This window comes from Callospermophilus lateralis, chromosome 1 (assembly GCF_048772815.1).
Source record: "Callospermophilus lateralis isolate mCalLat2 chromosome 1, mCalLat2.hap1, whole genome shotgun sequence".
Lineage (NCBI taxonomy): Eukaryota > Metazoa > Chordata > Mammalia > Rodentia > Sciuridae > Callospermophilus > Callospermophilus lateralis.
Window position 1 is genome coordinate 217971268 of NC_135305.1, and position 25875 is coordinate 217997142.

The 25875-nt window shown below is 38.7% G+C and overlaps 2 pseudogenes; both read right to left on the reverse strand.

The window, feature by feature from the left end:
* LOC143401037 (olfactory receptor 7E24-like) lies at window positions 1-938 on the reverse strand (annotated as a pseudogene).
* Window positions 939-7031: 6093 nt separating this feature from the next.
* On the reverse strand, window positions 7032-16223 carry LOC143401041 (olfactory receptor 7D4-like; annotated as a pseudogene).
* Window positions 16224-25875: the final 9652 nt, after the last annotated feature.

A 25875-nucleotide genomic window follows, 5' to 3' on the forward strand; every position in this document is an offset into this window, starting at 1 on the left:
CTAGATAGGATCATATCTGCTGTGTAGACTCCACAGGTCACTTTTAATGTCCCTGTTCCTCAGGCTATAGATGAAGGGGTTCAGCATGGGGGTGACCACAGTGTACATCACTAAGGCCACTACCACATCTTTCTTGGGGGAGGATGACACAGCTGAATGAAGGTACCCTGAAAGGCCTGTTCCATAAAATAAGCAAACAACTGAGAGGTGAGCCCCACAGGTGGAGAAGGCTTTGTACTTCCCACCTGAGGATGGGATCCTCAGGATGGAGGAAACATCATATAATAAGAGAAAAGGATCCCTGAGACAGTAAAAAATCCAAAGATGGCACCAGTAAAATACATGACTATAGTATTCGTTAATGTATTAGTACAGGGAAAATTAAGTAGTTGAGATGGATCACAGAAGAAATTACCAATTTCCACATCGTTGAAGTAGTTGAGTTGTAAAGCAATCAAATTGTGCAGCTGGGAGTCCAAAAGCATAACCAGAAAAGGCAGAAAAACTAAGAAGCCACAGAGAGAAGGGTTCATGATGACCATATATTGCAAGGGGTAACAGATGGCCACAAACCAGTCATAGGCCATCACAGTTAGAAGCATGTCATCCATACATCCAAAAATGCTAAATAGAGACATCTGTGTCAGGCAGCCCACATAGGAGATGGCTCTCCTGTGAGTTTGGATGTTTACCAGCATCTTTGGGACTGTGGTGGAGATGAAACCAATGTCAGCCAAGGACAGGTTGGAAAGGAAGAAGTACATGGGAGTGTGGATGTGGGAGTCAGAGCTGACGGCCAGGATGATGAGCAGGTTCCCGAGCACCCCAACCAGGTACATGGACAGGAACAGTCCAAAGAGGAGGAGCTGCAGGTCTGGGTCCTCTGAGAGGCCCAGGGGATGGAATTCTGAGATACCTGTTAGATTTTGTTCTTCCATATTCCTTGTACACCTTGGGAAAAAGGAAAATGGTTGAAAAATGAAACAAGTTGTTACTCAGAACTCTATATATTTTGAATTAAGTTTTGATATCCATAAACTATTAGCAACATTTCCCATTTGTAATAAACCTCGTCTTCTTAGAGCTGTTCATACTTCAGAAATGCTCAACTGATTAGATTTCAAAGACAAACAATATTAGAGATTAAAAAAATACCTATCTCAGTAAAATAATGCGTACTCATTTAAGAAAAAGATATAACAATATTTTTGTGCATTAAAAAGTCTTTTTAATAAAATAAATTAAGAAGCACAATGACACTTATCAAAAGAAGAAATAAAAATGGCCAAAAAATGCAAATGAACATATGAAAACATGTTCCATATCCCTAGCAATCAGAGAAATCCTAAAACAGCTGCCCTGAGATTTTTCCTCATTCCAGTTAGAATGTCAGTTATCAAGAATACAAAATAGAATAAACACTGGCAAGAATGTGAGGGAAAGTGTTCAGTTATGTGTTGTTGATGGGACAGCAAATTAGTACAACCACTATGAAGAGTGATAGAGTTTCCTCAAGTGTAGGTGTGAGGCTGGGGATATGGCTTAGTGATAGAGTGCTTGCCTAGCATGCCAAATCTCAGCTTCAATATCCAGCAACTCAAAAAAAAAAAAAAACAATAAAATCACCACACGACCCATCTCTCCTACTCCTTAGTATTTATCCAAAATAACTAAAATCAGCATACTATAATGATACAGCCCCATCAATGTTTATAGCACTGTAACTCACAATCACCAACATATGGAACCAGCCCATCTGGATTACTAAGAAGGATGCATTTTCTATTACTGTGGGTGTGATATCTACGAAAAGTAGAAGCAGTTTGGGTGGAAAGCACATTTTGAATAAGATTTCTGCTACACCCACCACAACCAAAACATACACTTCACATTCTTCATAGCAGAAATTGTGCATGTCACTCACCTGGCCTGACACTGAAGACATTGAAGATACTGAAGCTATCTGGCCAGGTGAGATCAAGGAGGACAGTTGGAATTACTGATGAACATGTTTGTCCTCATTATGAGGAAACAGCACTTCCCAGGGTCTCTCCCACAAGCTGGGGCTCCCTTTGTATTAACCTGGTCACAATGCTTCTCTGCTGGGCCATGACCAAGGAATGCAGGTCCCAAGACAGGCCCATGCCCAGCAAAGGGTGAGATGTTACCCCCAGCATAAATATATGTATCCAGCTTCTGACAAGGATTCAGTATCAGATAGGATCTTCCTGATGCACACACAGGTGTGAGACCCTCAATACTGGAGCCATTCAACTGTGACAAAAGGGACAGGTTGACGATTGCCTATTAATGGCCTTGGAAGCCCAAAGAACAGAGCTCCTAATTAGCCAAATTGCTCTGTGTTCCTCCAGTCTCTAAGGACTTCCTCACGCTAATGGAGGAAGAAGACAAACAGAAGATGAAGGCCACAGATTGTTTCAAGTATATTCATCTACTCTGTAGGAAATCTGTGTGGACTGTTCACGTCTTTCATTCCTGCCTGTCTGCAAGTCTTTAAAAGAACTCATTTAGGGCTGGGGATGTGGCTCAAGTGGTAGAGCGCTCGACTGGCATGCGTGCGGCCCGGGTTCGATTCTCAGCACCACATACAAACAAAGATATTGTGTCCACCGAAAACTAGAAAATAAATATTGAAAAATTCTCTTTCTCTCTCTTCTCCCTCTCTCTCTCACACTCTCTCTTAAAAAAAAGAACTCATTTACATTTTAAAAGGGATTTATATGAGAAACATAGTAAAACATTTGTAAAAACACATGTCAGATAATTCCTGTTATTTTACCACTGATCTCACACAGAGAAAACTGAGTCCAAGGAGAGGTAAAGTGACTTGTTCAGGGAGAGAAACAATTGAGATGAGATCAATTTTTAAAGTTTGACATTTGTGTACATTACATGATTTTACTTTAATACAATATAATTGAAAAAATAAACCTACTCTTGGTCAACAACAAGTAGCTTGTCATTATGCCTGGTTTTCAACAATTTTCTTTCTGCTCTAATCTCACCCCCTGTAGTTACCTTTTCATGCTGAGCAGCGACACTTGAAATCACTGCTCTGCTTTCCTTCTGGTTTTGTTTTCATGTACTTTCTTCCAGGGTCACAGAATTTCACTACATGAAAAATTCAGTATATTTGTCTGACACCCCTAAGCTCAGTGTTTTCGAGGGCCCTTCTGTTTCTCTGTGACCTGGCTTTCCCTCCTTGCCCCGCCCAGCTATTCATCCCATTAAAAGAACTGGATTATTTCTATTCCTTGGTGAACACAAAGTGACAAATCACGAGAGAGAGAGAGAGAGAGAGAGAGAGAGAGAGAGAGAGAGAGAGAGACAGGTATGTTTTGAGATGTCTGTAACTCAAGCATTTAAAAATACTCAGAAAATAAAGCCAGTGTCAATATGACTCAGGTGTCCACCATCTGGGGCATCACCGGTGGCTTCACATTTCTGGTTGCTATGTCTGAAGATTGTCTGGAGATTATTAAATCAAGAATTTCATCATAAACTAAACAAACTTTTACTTCTTTCACTTTACATTGATATTAGTTCATGTCACCAACCAAAGCAGGTTATCTGTTCTCCTTCCCATTTGGCAGCCAAAGTCCTTGGAAAATACAATAACAATGTGGCCATCTTATAGTTTCTCTCTATTTTATTTAATAAATTAAAGGGTTTCAGGGAAATTCTTTAAATTCCACACCAAGTACCTAAAAGTAATGTCACAATCTTTGATTAGGATGGAAAATATAGAAAATAGAAAGAGTGTTGGAGTTAGAGACATTTCCTCAATCGTACACCAATTCTTACACCTGAGAATTTGGGCAACACCCCTTCCCTCTCGAGCCTAAGATTCCTCAGGAGCAAATGAACTGCATTAGTACATTTCTTCCAACCTCTTCAAATGATTATATATAAATTGTCATGAGCCAGGCCAACAATAGTTCTCCATCAATGATAGCTCCTATTATTATATAAAAAGATTTGTTTTCAAATGCATATTCCTAGAATTCATAAGTCATTTGGTATTAGAAATTGTGTGACTTGCATCATTATACAAAACATGCTTTTATTACATAATCTGAACACCAGGCATCTCTCATAGGGCACTGCACTCCCAGAGTTAGTTTATGTGATCCCGTAAAATTCACCTCTAGTATATATCCATGTACACATCAATAGCATCATCTGAACCACATTTAACTTGAATGGGTATATATTGAGGTTTTATTATATTGGTCAATAAACAATCAACTGTCTTAATCTTTATCATTTGTGAGGTCCTTATGGGTAGATTATGGACAATTTCCCAAAACCATGATACCCATGTCACCTATTTTATCAACTTCAATAAAGACAGAGAATTGTTTATTTTATTAAAGGTTTTATTAGGTGACAACACATACAAAATCTGAAAGAAGTACATCTGGAGTGATAGGAGCACTTTCTCATGAAAAATTCAGAGCTACTGGATACCCTTGTTGTGTCTGCACATGGAATGACAGCAGTTTAATGCGATGCTCTAGTGAGACCCTATTGTTGGAAGAGAACCAAGGTTATTCTTTTTGACTTCAGGTCCAAGAGCAGCAGAGTCAAAACTGTGGAAATGTCCCCTACAGAAGAGAGGTACATATGCCATCTGCCTGTTCTTCTGTAGGATATTTTTGCTGACAGACTGGTGTCTTTGTGGGTGGTGGGCCATACGGAGAGAGACAGCTCCACATTCTTGGGGTACTTAGGAACTAATGCACTGATGGAAGGATAGGCCTGGTCTTCTCTTCTTCTGTCACCTGCTTGCACACACTGACAAGCCAGCTTCTGTGTTCTGAGATTTTCCATCAGAGTCCCTTGTGGCTAGGAATTAGGAGAGACCCCTGGTCACCATCCTGCAAGAACCTGAATCCTGCCCACAGCTGCATGAAGTACCTTTGCAGTAGATCCTCAGCTGTGAAGCCACGAGATCACTGTAACTCTGGCTGGCACCTCAGCTGCAGTCTTCTAAAATGTTCTGACATACCAGTGGGGTGGAAAGTTACCAAAAGTCTTTGTAAAGACCAATAGTTTCTAATATGCAATCCTGCATCAAATTAACAGAAAAAAAAATCAGAATTGGAGTCTTATCCATACTAGCAAAAAACATATATCACCAAGGAATGGTGATTCCAAACCACAGGCCAGTAGTATAGAAATAAAAAACAGGAAATCTTGTCATTTGATACAACATGGATGAAACCATATGACATTCTCTTAAAAGAGACGAGTCCATCATAAATCTCTCTTAAGTATGGTATCTAAAATAGTCTAACTCATGAAAACAGAGATTAAAAGGGCGTTTACCAGAGAAATGGCATGAGTAGATGTTGGTCCAAGGACACAAAATTTTAGTTGGGAGAAATAACTTCAAAGGATGCATTATATACTACTATGATTTAAATGAACAAAAATAAATTGTGTGCTTCACATAAATTGGAAACCATATAAAAAATGGGGAGATATTTTCAAAACACATATCTTATGAGTCAAGTATCCACAATGGACAAAGAAATCTTAGAGGTCAGAAGCAAATGCACACTGTACCATTGCGAAATGAGCAAGTAAGTGAGAAGTCATTTTTCCAAAGTATACATAGTGCCTTCCAATAGCCATCTGAAAGATGTTGAATTAATCATGGCTAAATGCAAATCAAAAGCACAGTGAGATTATTAACATTAATCATAGAGGACAGCGGATTTTGTAACAGCATATTTGTAAATGCATATAACCCAACTTTATGAATTTCACATACTCCTTAAGTATTGCTAAGGATATGAACATTTTGGTAGCTCTACACATTAGAATGTGAAATGTGCTCATCTATAACAACTAAATGTAAAATGACCATACAACACAGAAGTTCCACCCTGAGATTATTACTACAATACTTAAAACAAGCATAGGCATTTGCTTGCTTAATAACGAGGTCAGGGAAAAAGTTTTGCTTGGGGATTTCGTAATTGTGCACAATCCCTGAGCATACTTAAATGAAGATGGGTAAGGGTTAATGTATGCAGGTTTTTATTGACTTAAATACCCCAAATAGGTAATTACGCAATTGTCCAAAAGTGGATAACTGGAAAGACAGCTTGTGTGTATACATGCAGTGGAATAGTATTCAGCCAGAACAAGGACTGGGACTGGATAACATTACCAGTGAAAGAGTCAAAAGAAGGGAGGAAAAGAAGAAGTAAGGGAAGGAAGGAGAAAAGAAAGAAAGGAAGCAAAAAAGAAAGAAAAAAATAGGAAGGAAGGAAGGAAGCAAGAAAGGAAGGAAGGGAGGGAGGGAGGGGAAAGCAAAGATCACAAATGATGCACAATGTTTCAGAGACATTTTGTCACCATGAAAGCAAAGGACAAACTCACTTTCAGGACTGGATTCCAGCTTTCATGTGGGAAACACAACCATTCTTACAAAAATGAGGCTACCAAATCTAGGAGTTGGGCTCCGTGCCATGTTCCAGGTGAGCATGAATTCCAAGCTCAGTTTCTTTTCAGAAGTTGGCAAATTTCATAGAACATCCCCCAAGCAATGTTTTCAGGATCAAATAAAGCCATGCACGTAAAGGACAAACACACTCTGAGTGTTGTCAGCACTTGGCTGTGATGGTTTTCATTCATTTTCTTCCAGGGAAAACAGGGATACAACCAAAGTGAGGTCAAGAAACTTCAAGCAACAATTTTTGAGGAATCCATCTCAGCATGGGATATAAGTGCTGGCTGTCATGTTGGAATCTCAGCAAGGCCTGTTAGACAACATGACACACTTGAGACTTCGTCAACCGTGGGTAGGGAAGAGTTAACACGGGAGGTTGCTGAAGAGACAAAATAATGAATATCTGGAAAAGGAAAGTCACTAGAGCTTTAGGAATACAAGAAATTAAGCATGAAATTTAGGGTAGAAAAAGAGTTAAGATATTGTAATTCAGTGCATTGTTCCTCAGGGGACACAACATTCCCTGAGTTCTGAGGTCAGTGATCCATCAAGGTCTAGAAGCTGCTCGAATGAGGAGTCTCCCCAGGACACCCTTCACATCCTTGCTCCTCAGACTGTAGATGAAGGGGTTCAGCATGGGGGTGACCACAGTGTACATCACTGAGGCAATAGAACTTGCCTGGGCAGAATGGGTCAGAGCAGAGGTGAGGTACACCCCAAGTCCTGTTCCACAGAACAAGGAGACCACGCAGAGGTGGGACCCACAGGTGGAAAAGGCTTTAGACTTCGTCTTCATGGAGGACATCCTCAGTAAGAAGGAGATAATCTGAGAGTAAGAATAGAGGATCCCAGTGACAGGAAGCACACCCAGCAGGGCAGTCGCCAGGTACACAAACAAGTTATTGATAAAGGTGTCAGAGGTGGCCACCTTGAGAAGCTGAGCCAGTTCACAGAAGAAATGTGGGATTTCAGTGCCTGTGGAGAAGGTCAGTTGGTTCAGCAGTAGAATATGAACCAGGGAGACCCAGAACAGGATGAGCCAAGACATCAGAACCAGGAGGACACAGAGCCGGGGGTTCATGTTGACTGTATTTCAGAGGGTGGCAGATGGCCACAAAGTGGTCATAGGCCATTATTGTCAACAGAATATTATCCACTCCAACTAAAGATGTAAAAAAATATGTCTGAGTGAGGCATTCGATGTAGGATATATCTTTGCTCTGTGTGTGAATGTTCACCAGTATCTTAGGGACCGTGGTGGAGATGAAGCAGATGTCAGCCAAGGACAGGTTGGAGAGGAAGAAGTACATGGGGGTGTGGAGGTGGGAGTCAGAGCTGTCGGCCAGGATGATGAGCAGGTTCCCAAGCACTGTGACCAGGTATATGCACAGGAAGAGCTCAAAGAGGACGGGCTGCAGGTCTGGGTCCTCTGAGAAGCCCAGGAGGAGGAACTGTGTCAGAATTGTGTGGTTTTCTGTTTCCTTGTAGCTGATAATCTGCTGAGAAAGGAGGTAAATGCATGTTCAATAAAGAATAAATTTGTACCTCCGGTATTTACCACCTTTTAATATCACCCTTCTATTTGATCTTGGCAATCACAGTGATTCCCTCCACAAGGTGACAGCTCATTTCTCATTTAACTGTGTATAAACATCCACACTTCCTTTAATGCAGCAGAAATTTCTTCTCTTTCTCAGCAATGTCCTGTGTTAATACTTCCATTTGAATTCATGGACATCAAGTAATGTTATATTTTATAGTGCCATTCCAACATCACCCCAGACATTCCTTGTAGGTTCTCTGATGATCTCTAGTTACACTGCTTTTTTGGGAAAACCTCCACATTAGTGATTAGCCTACATACCATCTTTTTATGATTTGGCTGTTTATAACAAAATGACATTTCACTGTCATTGCCTTAATTTTTTTCCTTTAAAATGAGTTTATTATTGTTACATTGTTGATATGGTTTAAAAATGCCTCTGTTCATGGTGGCAGTTTCAATACTTGATAGCTATTATTATAATTATGATCATCCTTTTAATTACAATTACTCTGGATGTGTAAGTGTCCAAAGGTAGGCTACAGAGTTCTTATTTATTGGGTTCTTGAGATGGAATTCTAAGAATTGAATTTTAGTCCACCAACCTACAACCTTTGTGGTCCTGAAAAAGTCTAATTCTCTTAAAAGCAAATATTTCACCTCTGCAGTAGGAGAAATGAATACTAACTATATGGTAGGATTGAACATTTAAATTAATTAAAATGATTTAATTGTTCTCCTGTGGTCTCTCTGATATACAGTGGACTCTCATAAATGTGAAATTCTGTTCTTACGACCTTAATAGGTCTTCCTTGCATTTCTATCATGAACCAATATCACCTTTAACTGTGGCTGCCATCTGTATGCAATTCTGATTATTATCAATTCAACATTTCCTCTTTGAACTATGTAGATAACAGAAGGAAATAAAGGGTGCCACCATTGAAATCAAATACAAGGCAGGGTAATGTCTCCCTGCTTGAATGGGTGATCGTCAAAATAGATGATAGACATAATGGATTAAAATTTTCAAAAACTTAAAAATCCTGTAATGTTTATTGGAAAATTTTGAGCTAAAAATTAATGATCACATTCTCTCTGACACAAAAATGTTAATGTTATGAATTCCCACAGGTTTTTAATTAATTAAAGTCAGAGAAACATCACTGAAGACCAATTTAGTATGTGAGGCTGGGTAGAAGACTCTTCTCTGAAATAGTAATAACTGCACCAATTAGGAAGGACGGGTCAATTAGGAAGGACGGGTCATTGTTAATCACTGGAGGTGAGGAAGGAAGAAGCCTTCTAGGCTAAGAGGTGAGAATGTGTAGTTGCCCTGTGGGGTGGTCAACTCAGCATAAGAGAGGCTTTGAGAGGCCTGGTGATGGTGAACTGGGGATGAGGCTCATTAAGGACAAGTGTGAGACCAATTAAAGCTTCCTTTAGCTGATTTATTATCCTGTCACCCAGGCAGATTCACGTTCTTTGAGGCCCTGAGGTAGTGATGGTTTGGGCTCATCATTTACCTTTCAGGGTCTCCCATGCTACACCAGCCACATTTTCAGTAGTGAACAAATACAATTGTTGGAGACATAACAAAGATTGAAATAAAAATGTATCCTCTAACATAAAGAAGAAGATGTCATGCCTGTCACATGCCTGAAGATTCACAAATCACAAATGGGAGTAGTGATATTAAATAAAATGCATTTATGTTTATTTTAAAAGCATAACACATGATGAAAAGGATCAATGATTCTATGAATTGAAACTTCATTATAAGGAAGTTTGTTAACATCCTCCATACAAAAACAGATCAATTAATAGTAATCCTAGATATGATCACAGTTAAAACTGCATTTGAAAAACACTATCAGGCATTTCTGTGCTTACCATCCAAGGCTGAGACAGCCTACAAACAGAAAAACCATGGACCTTTTACTGACTCAGTAAAAAACGATAGTTTTCAAACAATAGCCAAAAGGAAATGTTATCTTCAAATGCTACAGATTTGTATTAGATCCACGAACATGCCAAGGCAGCCTCTTCCAACTGCAGTCATTTGATATTTTCCTGAGCTTTCAAAAGAATTGGGAAAGGGAGGAGAGGAATTTAGATTAATAAACATCTGAAAAAAAACAGCAGATGCTGTTCTTGGTAGAGCTGCTGTGGACACTAAAGTGAGACAATAACTATAAAAATACAGAATTAGTAAGAGACAGATAACTAGAGAGAGATCTGCTGGTGAAAATAGAAAGTGGAACGGAAAACTCCAGTCACACTTGGAACAAGGTAGGTAAGAGGTCTTTGGTGAGTTGTTAATAAATAGGAATTGGAGGCAGAAAACTTGACAGGAGGGTACAATTACAAGCAAGAGTGGAGAAGAGTGAGGATCAACAGAAACAAAAGAAAACAAAGCACACACTGGTCCTGAGGTGGATCCCAAGAGTTCAAAGAGAAGCAGAAGAACAGCTGGAAGAGACCTTCAATGGAAACTAAAGTTCCTTTAGAGGAACTTCACAGCCTAGAGGAATCCGGGGCTTCCTGGACATTATGGTCCTAGATCAAAGCCCAGTCCCACTTTCTCTCCTGCCTGCTCCACCAGCCTGACCCGGATACCAGCTCTCATGAGCAGTTGTCACTGAAGCATTCTCTTCACCACAGTCTGTGACTAAGAAGGGGACAGGCTTTTTATACAGGATGTGATTAGAGAACTACTTGTAAGGGGCACCAGGAGCATTATTAAGTTGTCTACTGCCTCAGGGTTTGAATTCTCAGAGTTCCTCATTAAATAAATTGTTCTGTCTTCTTTCTACTCTACAAGCAATTCAGCTCCCTTGGGATACAAAGAAGAGAGCACATAGGAAAATTTTCAGTCAATTTTGTTTTCATTTAGACAGATGTGAATGTAATTTCTTTTTTTTTATTCCAAGGAAAGCCTCTTCCCCTCCCCCCCCCACCAAGTTTGATTTTAAAGCTATGAGATTTACTCTTAGGAATGTTTAATTTCTTCAAAGAACCAATCTCAGGAGCAGTCTATCTCTCTGATAATGCCTCCTTAGATAAACCTTTTGTAATGTTATGAATAGCATGATGTCCACAACATTTTGAAGGAAAATAAGTCCTTTCTCTTCGATGTTTTCCAATTTTTTAATTATTCAAATGTATTTTTTATATTTTTAGTGAGAAGTGTATGTTCAACTTGAGCAACATGTCTATGAGTATCATATATCATGAAATGACTAAACCCAGATAATTAACATAGGCATAATCTCACAGTTATTTTTGTGGGGAGAACACTTAACATCCACTCAGCATTTTCCAGTACATTATACCATCATTAACTGTGGTCACCATGCTGTACATCTGATCTCTTGAACTCATTCCTCATCTCTAATTAGAATTTTGTATCCTTTGCCCAACATTTTCCAACAATGCTCCCAACTGTCCTAGCCTCAGGAAATCTCCATTCTATTACCTATTTCTATGAGATCAACTTTTTCCAGTATAGAGAGGGATGAGATCATGGAGATTTCCTCTCCCTGTGCCTAGCTCTTTTGATTTAATGAATATTCTTTAAGTTTATTCTCATGGATGTAAATGACAAAATTTCCTCTATTTTATGCCTTTTTAATTGATATATGTGTGATATTAGGAAACTATTGAGTTTTTGCACTACTTACAACCTCCTCAGACCCTTCAATGATTCAGAGTATCACCCTAGTCTGTAATCAAGGTGTTAGAGAGGGCTGCTTCACCTCAAGGCTACACAGTCAGAAGAGGGCCTATGGGTGCATTTCTTGCTTGCAGGCTCACTCCCAGGGCTGGTGCTAGGATTTGGTTCCTTCAGGCTGGTGGATGAAAGACTGCCTTGGTCCTTGACACTGGAATCTCTCAGGACAAGCTCTCAACATGGATGTTGGCTTCCATGAGAGCTAGTGAGCACGTAACAGAGCAACAGCCAGTCACAGATTAAAATCCAGTGTCTATTCTACAATCTCAGATGTGACATTTCATCCTTTTGACAGTTTCTGTTAGTCGTTTGGTTGTTGCTGCTCCTGTGACCAAAATATCCATCAAGAACAACTTAGAGGAAGGAAAGCTTATTTGAGCTCATGGGTCCAGAGGTCTGGTCCACAGTTGGCTGAGTCCATTGCTCTGGGCACAAGTGAGGTTGGACATCATGATGGAAGGGGAGGTGGGGGAGCACTGCTCCAGTTATAGGTGGTGAAGAAGTAAGAGAGGAAAAAGAGAAGGGGTTTTACTGCAAATGAGCTCATTCAGGGTATGCTCCAGTGCCCCACCTCCTGCAGCCTTGACCTACCTGCCTAGAGTTACCAGTCAGTCAGTCCATTCACATTAGGATGGACCAATTAGGCTATAACTCTCATGATTTAATCATTTTACCTCTTAATATTCCTCCAGTAACACAGGAGCTTTGGGGACACCTCATTCAAACTGTAATATTGTTGGTTGGAAGCAAAACACGGGTTCCAGGACGCACTCAAGGGGATGAGTGTGGGCAATGGTATGAATATGAGAAGTGAGGCTCAGTGAGCACGTGTGAAAGCTGCCTTCTTAATTCTTGAGTTCCAAGAAGAACCTCACAAGGCTGTAGCGATGTTGCTGTGCCCTCCAGCATAGTCCAGAACTCATCACAACAACAAAGCCTGAGCAAAATTTCCTCCATGCTTGACAAGGGCATAAAAATTGGCTCTGATATTTGCATTTCTGAAGATTCTACCATGCCATTCCAGGATTTGTAGTCAGAAAAAGCAAAACTAGTTGCTCTTTCTTCGTTAGAGTTCCTGTATTGCCATCATATCACATGTTCAACAATGTCCCTGGTGGCTTCTGATTTCCATTCTTCTAGAAAGAACTCATCTTGATGCAGAATGTATTCCTTCAGATTGACTTATGTTCTTGGTTCCTGAATGTTTAAGTAAATGTGCTTCATCCCTCTGTTCTTTTCTACTTAATGAGTGGGATGAGAATGGATGTCCTTGGCCACCTTCCATATCCAATCCATGCAGCCACCATGGCTCAGAGGACTCTGTGTGAGGAATTCATAGATGTGTCATTAATTGATGTGACAGAATCTAACCAATATGCTGAATTAAACTGGATATGTGTAAAGAAAGGGTCTCATGTAGCTGTGTGTCAGAAAGTAGAATAGTCTGACTTTGGTGAAATCAAATGATCAATGGCAAGCATTAGAGTATAATTTCAGGTCAAGAGACTGGATTTTGAGAGCTTTTTGAATACTTAGAGAGGAACAAAAATATAATATGATGCTGAACTCCTTTCTCAGAAAACAAAAGTGATCAGATGCTAGCATGACTGGCAAAGATTAGGGCAGAAGACAATGGTGTGGAAAAACAAGAAATTTTGCTTGTTTCATCAAATGAATGAACTCACTCTCAATTGATTTATTTCCTCAAATTAATGGGTACAATGGTAACTTCTCACTTTCTGTTTGTCTTACCTTTTCTTATGATCAGTAGAATCAAATTCTGCCCACATATTCTATGTATTCTTCCTATTATTGCTATTTGAAAAAAAAAAATTACAGGCTATTGAAAGTTCAAGATAATATATCCTGCTACTTTGCCAAATTCATTTACTGATTCTAGAAGTTTTCAGGTGGACCTTTTTGGGTCTTCTAGGTATAGAATCATATCATCAGCAAATAGTGTCCATTTGAGTTCTTCTTTTCCTATGTGTATACCTTTAATTTTTTTCATCTGTCTAATTGCTTTGGCCAGTGTTTCAAGAACTACGTTAAATAGAAATGGTGAAAGAGGGCATCCCTGTCTTGTTCCAGTTTTTAGAAGAAATGCCTTCAATTTTTCTCCATTTAGAATGATGTTGGCCTGGCGCTTAGCATAGATAGCCTTTATAATATGTTCCGGTTATCCCTAATTATTCTAGTGTTTTAAAAATGAAGGGGTGGTATCTTTTGTTAAATGCTTTTTCTGCATCTATTAAGATGATCGTGTGATTCTTATCTTTAAGTCTATTGATGTGATAAATTACATTTATTGGTTTTCATATGTTGAACCATTCTTGCATCCCTGGGATGAATCTCACTTGAATGTGGTGCATGATCTTCTATATGTTTTTGTATTCAATTTGCCAGAATTTTATCGAGAATTTTTGCATCCATGTTCTGAAGTTTTCTTTTTTCACTGTGTCTTTGCCTGATTTTGGAATCAGGGTGTTATTGGCCTCAAATCAAATGCATTTCTGTATACCAGTGACAAATTCTCAGAAAGGGAAAACCATCCTGTTGATAATAGCCTCAAAAAAAAAAAAAAAACCCCTTGGGAATCAACAAAAGGGGTGAAAGATGTACATAATGAAAACTACAGAACTCTAAAGAAAAAAAAATAAAAAAATACCTTAGAAGATAGAAAGATCTACCTTGCTCTTGCATAGGCATAATTAATATCATCAAAATGACCATACTAACAAATGCACTTATACAGATTTAACACAATTCCAATCAAAATTCTAATGACATTCCTAATAGAAATGGAAAAGCAGACATGAATTTCATCTAGAAAAAATAAGAGAACCAGAATAGCTAAAGAAATCATTAGCAGCAAGAGTGAAGCAGGTGGCATCACTCTACCAGGCCTTAAACTAAACTACATAGGAATAGCAACCAAAACAGCATGGTATTGTCTCCAAAACAGACTGGTAGTCTGTGGGAAGCCATTCTCACACGTGATTGGGCACCTCCCTGAGTGGGTGTGAGGTGTTCTTGCCAAACTGTGTCAGAGATAATCCCCACCCTCTCCAGGTACCTTTCTGTGTGGGGGTGTGACTGACCATTGACCCTGAGACCAATCACTGACCCTGACCTTGGAATGCTGCCTCCCTCGACCTTCATTGGATGGAATTTTCCCCTGAATTTCTTGTTCCCCTTAATAAAAGGCCACTCCCTGGTGTGCCCTCTCTCTCTCTTTCCTGCTAGTCCTGAGTAAGCCTTGCTGCCCCACTGGGTGATTCGAGGCAAGAGCCAGAGGGAGGGCTGTCTTGGACCTGGTCAAAGAAAAATGTAATTGAGTCTTGTGTGTTTATTTTGATCTCACTAGTTAACTTCTATACTATGAACCTCTTGTATGAAACCAGCGTGCTGGTCATGCAGTTGAATTGGTGCCCACGTGGAGACATTTTAGTTTAACTAGATTGAGTGGGAGCACACTATAAAGATAAAGGAATTGGTGACGATTTTGGGTCACAAAAGTAAATGGAGGTACTGAAGGAACAGGAACGAGACGTTAAATTAATTAAAATGTGAAATTCAACTTCTACGGATAAGGAGATGTATTTGACTATTCTAGACACCATAATTAATCAGAAAGGAAAACAGATAAAAAAAAACTCAGTTATTACAATTCTTAAAGTTTGTAGGTTAATTTTGTCCTTGGTTTTGTGACCAAGAATCCCCAAATTTACATACTTGGGAGAAATTAGGGAGGAAATTACAAAAAAAAAAAAAAAATGCCTTTCTAATGAATTACCTGGAGGCATAGAAAATATTCAAAAAACTTGGAGTCCTTAGAAATGTGTCTTTTTGAATACATGGGCCATAGTTTGTGGCCCCCTGAAGATCTATTGAAAGGCATTCAGAGAGCTATTAAGTCTATTCAAATGGAAAATCCTCCTGAGGCTAAGTTAATTTCTTTTCCCTTGAGCCATTTAAAAAAAGCTCTTGGGGCTAAACCGAAATTTAGGAATGTGACTTTGAACTTGCAGGAACGAAATCAGTGTAGCCTGCAGGAAGATTATAGAAAGGAAGGTCATAGAGATCAGGGTCATAGAGAGGAAACATCCGCAGTCATAGAGAGTCCTCCAGAAGAGATAGAGAATCCTCCCCGAGAGGAAAATCCGGAAGTAATTCCTAGAGAGGCACAAAGCCCTTCTCCACTTAGAAGCCCAATTTCAAAATGGCAACAGCAGAGATTCTTCCCACGAGTCGCAGTCTGAGGAAGAGGAATCAGACATTGAAATTCAGGACTTAGGGAGAAATTTTAACAGACTGCGTTTAACACCGCCTGCCCAGGCTATTAGAATTTGGCCATTATCTGCTAAAAGGACAAAATTTTACAGGTACTCAGAATTAACAATGACTTTTCTTACCCCATTCCAGCGAGGTCTTAAGAAGGCGCAGGAGGCGGGGGAAGACATTAGCAGTTTTCAACTTTTCCAGTTTTTGAACAGTTTAATGACCAAGACCAAAGAGTTCGACTTCATACTGTAATTCCATTTAAGACTATTAAGGAATTGAAGAGTGCTTGTGAGACTTATGGTCTGAATGCACCTTTTGTACAAAATTTGATTGATACCACATCCTCACAACCACTTCCACCAAGTCATTGGATTTCGTTAGCCAGATCTTGTTTGAGTGGAGGAGATTTTTTACTTTGACAAACTTATTGGGCTGATTTTTGTACTGAACAAGCAGAAAATAATAGAAGACAGAATTTACAGACCCCAGTAGAAATGTTTTTAGGAACGGGTGAATTTGCTGATTTGGAAATACAGTTAAATTATGAATTTGCAGTGTATGATCAGATAACTGACTGTGCTAAACGTGCCTGGAAACAAATAGTTTCCAAGGACCAGTCCAATTTAGTTCTTACCAGAGTCAAACAAGGTGCCAGTGAGCCTTATTTGGATTTTGTAGCCCGATTGTATGAGACAGCAAATAGGTCTATTGGAGACCAAGGAGCTTGCGAGTTTATCGTTAAGCAATTGGCATTTGAAAATGCAAATAAATATTGTCAGGATGTTCTCAGACCCCATCATAAAAAAGGAACAGTTTCTGAGTTTATCCGCTTGTGTTCTGAGATTGATTACACCCATTTTAAGACAGTAACATTAGCCGTGGCCCTGAAAGAAACCCTACAACAGCAGGAATCGGTACGAAAACCCCACGGAAGATGTTATCTATGTGGCAGAAATAATCATTTTGTGCGAGAAAGTCGCACTCATAATTTTAAATCCAGGGCTCCATCTACTGTTGATAATAGATATTGCAGGACTCAACCCCACGTGGTGGATCAAGATGGCATGGATCAGCCTGCCTTCTCGCTGTCATTTCCTCCTAGCGGGAGAACCAAAAACTTCCAGTTGGCCCCTCCCCAGGCCGAGCAAAAATACGGGGAATTGGAGGAGTGGTCGCACAGTGAGACATCACTGGCTCCGACCAGGACAGCCCGCCATTTTTACTGGAACATAAATCACAGACATTTTCCTTATGACCCTCAAGGACAATTGAATTGAATCCTGAATCAGGGCCAAAACAAATCCCTACTGGGATTTTCGGGCCACTTCCTAATAATACTATAGGTTTAATTTTGGGATGTAATAATTTAAAAGGAGCCATTGAGGTAATACCTGGAGTGATAGATTCAAATTTTAAAGGACAATTAAGTGTTACTGTAAGGTCCAATTATGCCCTAAGGCTTACTCCAAAGGATGCAATTTCCCAATTGATTTTATTGCCCTGTGATTCGGATAAACACTCGCAAGTAAATTCAGTTTTTAAACAGCCAGACAGAGTTTACTGGTCTCAGTTAGTGGGACAAGAGCACCCTTTATTGGAACTTAAAATTAATCATAAAAATTTCAAGGGTATTCTCAACACAGGTGCTGATATTTCTGTCTTTTCTAGTAGATTCGGACCTAGGAATTGGCCCTTACATGTAGCACCAGCTAACCTAGAGGGAATTTCTTGCACTAATAGAATAACCATTACTATAGTCATATACTTTTTCTGATGGCCTCTTTGGATTTTTTGAGGTCTCAGGGATACTTTTCTCTCACTATAAAATTTTATGCTCCATCCTGAGGATCCCTTCCTTAGGTGGGAAGTACAAAGCCTTCTCCACCTGTGGCTCTCACCTCTCAGTTGTTTGTTCATTTTGTGGAACAGGCATTGCAGGGTACATTCGTTCAGCTGTGTTATCCTCCCCCAAGAAAGATGTGGTGGTGTCCTCAGTGATGTACACTGTGGTCACCCCCATGCTGAACCCCTTCATCTACAGCCTGAGAAACAGGGACATCAAAAGTGCCTTGTGGAGGATCCACAGAAGGACTCTCTAATCTCATTATGTGTTTCATCCTTTTCTTAGAATTGATTAGAAACTCAATATAGGACTTCAGATGCTTCAATGTGGAATCACTATTTTTGTGTTTTCTTAGTTTTACACAACAATATCTTGACTAGGTTAAGCACATAAAATGAATAACATTCATCTATATATCAAAACATAACAAAATGATAGCAATTATTGGCACATCTATATTTGTATACCATGGAGTAAAAAATTACTATCTTATAAGAAAGCATGAAGACATTTTTCATCCATATGGACAATATTTTCCATTTTTCTTGGAGTCCTACACCATCTATAAAAGTACACTTATTTAAGAAGTCCTGAGAGAAAAAAAACCTCTAGCTATTTTTATATTTTTATTGATTTTTTAATTTATATATGATAGCAGAATGCATAATACATATTACTATACATATAAAGCACAATTGTTTATATCTCTAGTTGTATACAAAGTATATTCACACCATTCATGTCTCCATACCTGTACTTTGAACAATAATGTTCATCACATTCCACCATCATTTCTAACCCCTTGCCTCCTCCCTTCCCCTCCTACCCCTCTGCCCTATGTAGAGTTTTTCTATTCCTCCCATGTTCCCTCACCCTACCCCACTATGAATCAGCCTCCTTATGTCTGAGAAAACATTCTGCATTTGGTTTTGGGGGATTGGCTAACTTTACTTAGCATTATTTTCTCTAACTCTATTCATTTACCTGAAAATGTCATGATTTTATTCTCTTTTATTGCTGAGTACTATTTCATTGTGTATATATATGTCACATTTTTTTTATCCATTCATCTATTGAAGGGCATCTAGGTTGGTCCCACAGTTTAGCTATTGTGAACTGAGCTGCTATAAACACTGTTGTGGCTGTGTCCCTGTAGTATGCTGTTTTTAAGTCATTGAGGTATAGACTGAGGAAAGGGATAGCTGGGTCAAATGGTGGTTCCATTCTTAATTCTCCAAGAATTTCCATACTGCTATCCATATTGGCTACACCAATCTGCAGACCGATGAGCAGTGTATGAGTGTACCTTTTTCCTGCATCCTCACCAACACTTATTTTTGTTTGTATTCATAATAGCAAGAAAGATAAAATAGTTGAGATGGTTCACAGAAGAAATTAGCAATTTCCACATCCCTGAAGCAAGTGAATTGTAAAGCAATCAAATTGTACAGCTGGAAGTCCAAAAGACTAACCAGAAAAGGCAGGAAAACTAAGAAGCCACAGAGGCGAGGGTTCATGATGACGGCATATTGCAGGGGGTGACAGATGGCCACATATAGGTCATAGGCCATCACAGTTAGAAGCAGATCATTTGTACATCCAAAAATGGTAAATAGAGACATATGTGTCAGGCAGCCCACATAGGAGATGGCTCTGCTGTGAGTTTGGATGTTCACGAGCACCTTGGGGACTGTGGTGGAGATGACACCAATGTCAGCCAAGGACAGGTTGGAGAGGAAGAAGTACATGGGGGTGTGGAGGTGTGGAGGTGGGGGTCAGAGCTGACAGCCAGGATGATGATCAGGTTCCCAAGCACTGTGACCAGGTACATGGACAGGAACAGTCCAGAGAGGAGGGGCTGCAGGTCTGGGTCCTCTGAGAGTCTTATGAGGTGAAATTCTGAGACACGTGTTAGATTTTGTTCTTCTATGTTCCTTGTACATCTTTGGGAAAAGAAAAATGATTGAAGAGAAAATTAAGTTACTCAGAATTCTATGTATTTTGAATTTGCCTTTGAAATCCACAATTTGTTAGCAACAGTTGTAATGAAGCCAGGCTTCTTAGAAATCTTTGATTATTGGTTTCTGTGTTGTTCACCTCCTTTGGCACAGACCTGCTTTAGCAATGCTCAACTGAACAGTTTTCAAAGGCAAACAATATTTGAGATAAAATATACATATCTCAGTAAAATAAAACCTACTCTTTTAAGAAAAGGAGATAATAAAATTCATCTCCATAAAAAATATTATTTTTTAAAGAGAGAATTTTTTTAATATTTATTTTTTAGTTTTCAGTGGAGACAACATCATTATTTTTACTTTTATGTGGTGCTGAGGATCAAACCCAGTGCCCCGTGCATGCCAGGTGAGCATGCTACTGCTTGAGCCACATCCCCAGCCCAAAATTATTTTTAATAAAAAAATTAAGAAGCATTCTGACAGTCCTCAAAAGAAGAAATACAAATGGCCAAAATAGATATGAAAACACATTCAGTATCCCTGCCAATCAGGGAAATGCAAAAAAAAAAAAAGCTATATTGAAATTTTACCTCATTCCATTTAGAATGGCAGTTATCAACAATACACAAAATAATAAATGCTGGCAAGAATGTGAGGGAAAATGTTCCCTTATGTATTGTTGTTTGGATTGCAAATTAGTATAACCGCAGTGAAAAGTGATGGAGCGGTTCCTCAAAAGAGTAGGAATGAGGCTGAGGATACAACTTAGTGGTAGATTGCTTGCTAGCATGCAGAAAGCCCAGGGTTCAATATCCAGCACCTCAAAAAAAAGTCTAAGAATGGAATCATCATGTGACCCGCTCTCCCACTCCTTGGTATTCATCCAAAATATATCATATCAACATACTACAATGATATGGCCACATCGATGTTTTTAGCACTGCAATTCATGGTAACCAATATATGGAATCATCTGTCCATCACCAAATGAATGGGTTAAGAAAATGTGGTACAGGATGGGCTTGATGGAGCAGATCTGTAAACTCAACATCTTGGGAGACTGAGGCAGGAAGATCAGAAGAGCAAAACCAGCATCAGCAACTTATTGGGGCCCTAAGCCATGTAGTGTGACCCTGTCTCAAAGTAAAAAAATAAAACTGGCCCTGATTAAGCACCCTGAACTCAATCCCTGGTACCACTGGTACCAGAAGGCAAAGAAAAGAAAATACAAGAAAAGAAAATGGGGTATATATACACAATAAAGTTTTCCTCTGCCATAAAACAGAATGAAGTTATGGCATTTGATGGCAAATGAATGGAAGTAGAGTACATAATGCTAAGTGAAATAAACCAGCCTCAGGAAGTCAAGGGTTTATCATGTGAAAAAACTAGAGCAAAATAAGGGGGTGGGGGAGAGAGATCCCATGAAAACAGTAGGGAGATCAATGAAGTAGAAGAGGGGACTGACAGGGATGGAGGAGAGGTGGAAAAAGGGAGGAATTGCAGAGTGAATTTGACCAATTATGTTATAAAATATGCAAACATACTGAATATACCAAAATGAATTACATCTTTATGTATATCAATAAAACATAAAGTAAAAAATAATTAGCCAAATTGTTCCTCATCCCTCCAGTCTCTAAGGACTTCCTCACACTAATGGCGGAAGAAGACAAAGAGAAGATGAGGGCCCACAATTGTTTCCAGTATATTCATCTACTCTGTAGGAAATCTGTGTGGACTTTTCACTTCTTTCATTTCTATCTGTCTGCAAGTATTTAAAAGACATTCATTCACATTTTAAAAGCAATTTATGTGAGAAACATAGTAAAACCTAACACTTCATAAATCACTTTATACAACAAACTATTTAATGGTAAGACATTTTTGCAAGCATGAAAACTCAGGTATATTAATTGAAAATTGAAGAGTATAAATGTATATCACTATGATTGATATTTGTGTGCACCCAGCTTTATAACTATGGTGATCTGAAACACCATCACAGACAACCTAAATCTTTTTTGATCAAAAACCAAACTGGGTTACCACTGCATATTTAAAAAGCAATGATCTCAAGAAATTTCATCTTCAACAAATAGAGATGTTCATAGTATATATATCACTCCATTTACTAAGTTCTAATATTTTTACATTCATGACACAGTGTTAATGTTATGATAACACACTTTTGTGAAATCAAATTTGCAAAATGATCCATCCACCATTTATTTTCACTATTTTTATGGTTATTCTTTCAATGTCTTATCAAATTTCTTTACTCTAAAGTTATGGAGTCTCTCAATTTTTTCTTATTGTGGTACAAAGTATAAATTTACCCAATTAAAACTATGTGCTCCCTCATCTTCTGATTTGGGATGTGTCTGGCCAAAATATGAACAGTTCCAAATCCACCTTGCTCTCGCCAATGGATCTGTCAGACATCTCTCCTGCATTGGTAAGCGTAAATTTCAATGGCCTTGTCTTCAGTTCTGTTTTCCAATACCTGAAAACTTGCCAAAACTTCAAAATTGGAAGGTTTTATCATTTGTTGAATAATTTGACCAAAGTTTACAACCAACTTTGAATGAAATACAGACACAAATTAGAAAATCTTAAGAAATATGTATTCCATTAGTTTGATACAGAGTGCTGTTCAGAGCTCAAACATTTCTACAGCATGACTAACAATAGGAAACAGAGAAAGGGAACACTCCTGTCACACTATCACACTGAAGTGGTTTTTGTATAGCAAACTGAAAGTATCAAAAATTTTATAGTTCATGTCCTCTTTGCTATACAAAAATACCTATTTGGGCATTGACAGTTTCTACTCTGGTTAGTAGAAAGCACATACACATCACAACTAAATCCAAGTGATTTCTGTTCACAGGCCTCTTGAGCTGGTAAAGTGTTATTAGCCACACCCAGCACTTCCCTTCAATAGGAGTCCACGTGATTCCCATTATTTTCACTATTATAGGAATAATAGGTTCATGACAAAACACCTACCATTTTAAACATATTAAATACACACTTCAGTGGCATTATCTTCATATTGTAGTGAAACTGTCACCATCACCTACTTTCAGAATTTCTTCTTCCCAAATCATGAATATGTACCTATTTAAAAAACCCTCTATGCGCTGTACCCTCAAGTCCTTCCAACCAACATTCTCCTATGAAAAGTGATGATGAATTCAAGTCTGAATTAACACAGTAACGTGACCAAGAGGGAAGAATTTACAGGTAAAGATGATTGTTTTTGCTGCATTTTCCAACCAATATTCCAAAATGGATTAATATTCAAATGTATAACTCAAAAACTTATCACCCAAAAGGAAATGACTCAATTAATAAATGGACAAAGGAATGAAAGAGACATTTCTCAAAAGAAGAAATTCAAATGACCAAGAGATATATGAAAAAATATTCAATGTCTCTAACAATTAGGAAAACACAAATCAATATTACACTGGTATTTCATCTCACTCCAGTCAGAATGGCAATTATCAAGAATACGAATACTAATAATAATAAATGCTGGCTAGCAAGGATGTGGGGGAAAAGTTATACTTTTTTGGTAAGACTGGAAAATAGTGAACCTATTATGGGAACACAGGCAGTTTTGACCTTTGTTATATGATGACAATAATTACCTATATATACTACAGGTAATTACCTATATATTATATATCCTATATATACCTCCATAGCCATATATACATCTATATGTACTATATACCTATGTATACTATATACAATATATATACTATATACTATATACAATATATATATTATATACTATATACAATAGGTTTCTAAGTTTTTAAAATAGCTTAAATTCAATAGAATAGATTATAAATTTATTAATATATTTGTGTGTAGATGTTTCAAAATATCCATATAACTTGGTCTCAGGTAAAAAAAAAAATCAGAATATATGCAAGTGAAACTCTTGATGATCTTTTATTAACCAAGGTTGAGAACCACTGCCTCTGATACCTTCTGACATTTAAAATGGTGAACTAATATTATCTATTGTTACAGTTAATAAAACTACCAGTTTGAAAATAAACAATTAAAACATAAACATTTAATAGCATATGCTTCTTGCATAATATTTTGTCATGATTTGAGTTATCCACAAATTTAAGTCCTTGATATTGCTAACTGCCTCCCGCTCTCCTTACCTCTCTCCTCTACACAACACACACACACACACACACACACACACACACACACACACACACTGATGCAGAATGTCATGAGGGAGAACATTTCCTCCCCCTTCCTTCTCTGCCCTGGTGTTCTGCACAGGACCACCCACCATACACTAAAACCTCTCTAACAGTGAGTCAAAATAAATATTCCTTCCTTTGAGACTTTCAAATTGTTCTCTTTAGGTAATTTGTCAGAGGAACACAAAGATCACATACACAGAGTTAATAATATATGCATACATGTGTCTATATTCAGAATTTTTCTGTAACCTGATATCTTTAATTCCTCATCAGGTTTCATAGTAGGATGGAGCTACCCAGGATCAGGGAAAGGAGGAATGGGAAGATTTTGAATTAAGTGCAATCTTTCAGTTCAGGAGGATGAAAAATTTCTTATGGGCAGGTGTGTGAATGATTGCACTACAATGTGAATGGAAGAACATCATTGAAAATGGTGAAAAGCATGCTTTGGTATATTTTGCCATAACTAGCAATGGAAACGAAATGAAAATGGTTATTTCAAAAAGTAAATCAAGATATAAAAAAATAAACCAGACCCAGCAAGACTTGAACTGCATATTTTCTATCATATTTAGAAATTGAAAAAAATCATCAGCCTGAATGTAGAATAGTGATTACTAGGAAATGGGAAGGTTGCCCAGGCACAAGGAGAACAGAACTCTGGTTGGATGGGGATAAATGTGTGCTGGATACATGGAGGGAAATACCATGCTGAACCCTAATAATGTGTAGGTTAATAGTGTTAATAAAATGGCATGAAATAAGTAAATTTTGCATACAAGTTTCCAGCTAAGTAGAAGAAGAGAAAATACTCTTTAGGGGACATTCATTTCCTCCACTTGTTATTCCTCTGCTAATGTTATAAAGTCCTTAGAGATTTGAAGAATGCAAGCCAGCCTGGCTAATTATGAGCTCTGTTCACCGAGGCTCCAAGGTCACATAATAGTCAGCACTGGTCCTTGACCTCCAGCTCTCCTGCTTGATGGCTCAGCACAGTGGACACATACATGCTTCTCCTCCCTCTGGGACTCTCTGAATTGGGAATTTTCTACCTCACAATATATTCATCTCAATCCTGAGGACTGAGACCATCCTCAACTAAAGATTGGGCAAAAGGGAAGCATCAGATCTTCCCCCCCTTGGTCATGACCCAGCAGAGCCTCAGTGCTGCCCAGTAAGTGCTGAGGGAGATGATGAATGGAGGTGGGGAAGCATGGATTCCTCATAGGGACAAGCATGCCGTGGGTGTAGCCAGAGGAGAGGAAACCAAGGTGACAGTTCAGCTCTGAGGATGTGCAGTCTCTGTTCTTGGTGGTGGTGAGACCTTAATGCTCTCCTCTCTTCTAACAATTGTTCTACTTCTCATAGACAGCTCACCCATTATAGGAGAGAATGGGTCCCTCCACACTCTTCTGTAAGCACTCCAAAGGATTAGGAGGAACAAGGAGGAAGAAGACATCCACCATAACATCATAAAACTTTCCTGAGAGCTTTGTAAACCCCAGGCATTAGTTCTGTGTTCTACGTGGCTTGTTTACAAGTGATCTGTCTAGCATTTCCTTTAGGGGACATTCATTTACTCCACTTGTTATAAGTGCCCATTATGATGATTTTACATAAAAAGAAAGAGATAGCATTTTTAGCAAATTGCATGAGGCTTTAGGTGGGAAAGAGTGAGTTCTGTTTTCATCAGCCTGTCTGATGACAGACATAGGACATCTTGCTATGCAAACCCTGGTAGGGTGTCCCCTTGACAACACAAACATCCTTTTGCTAGATCACAGGG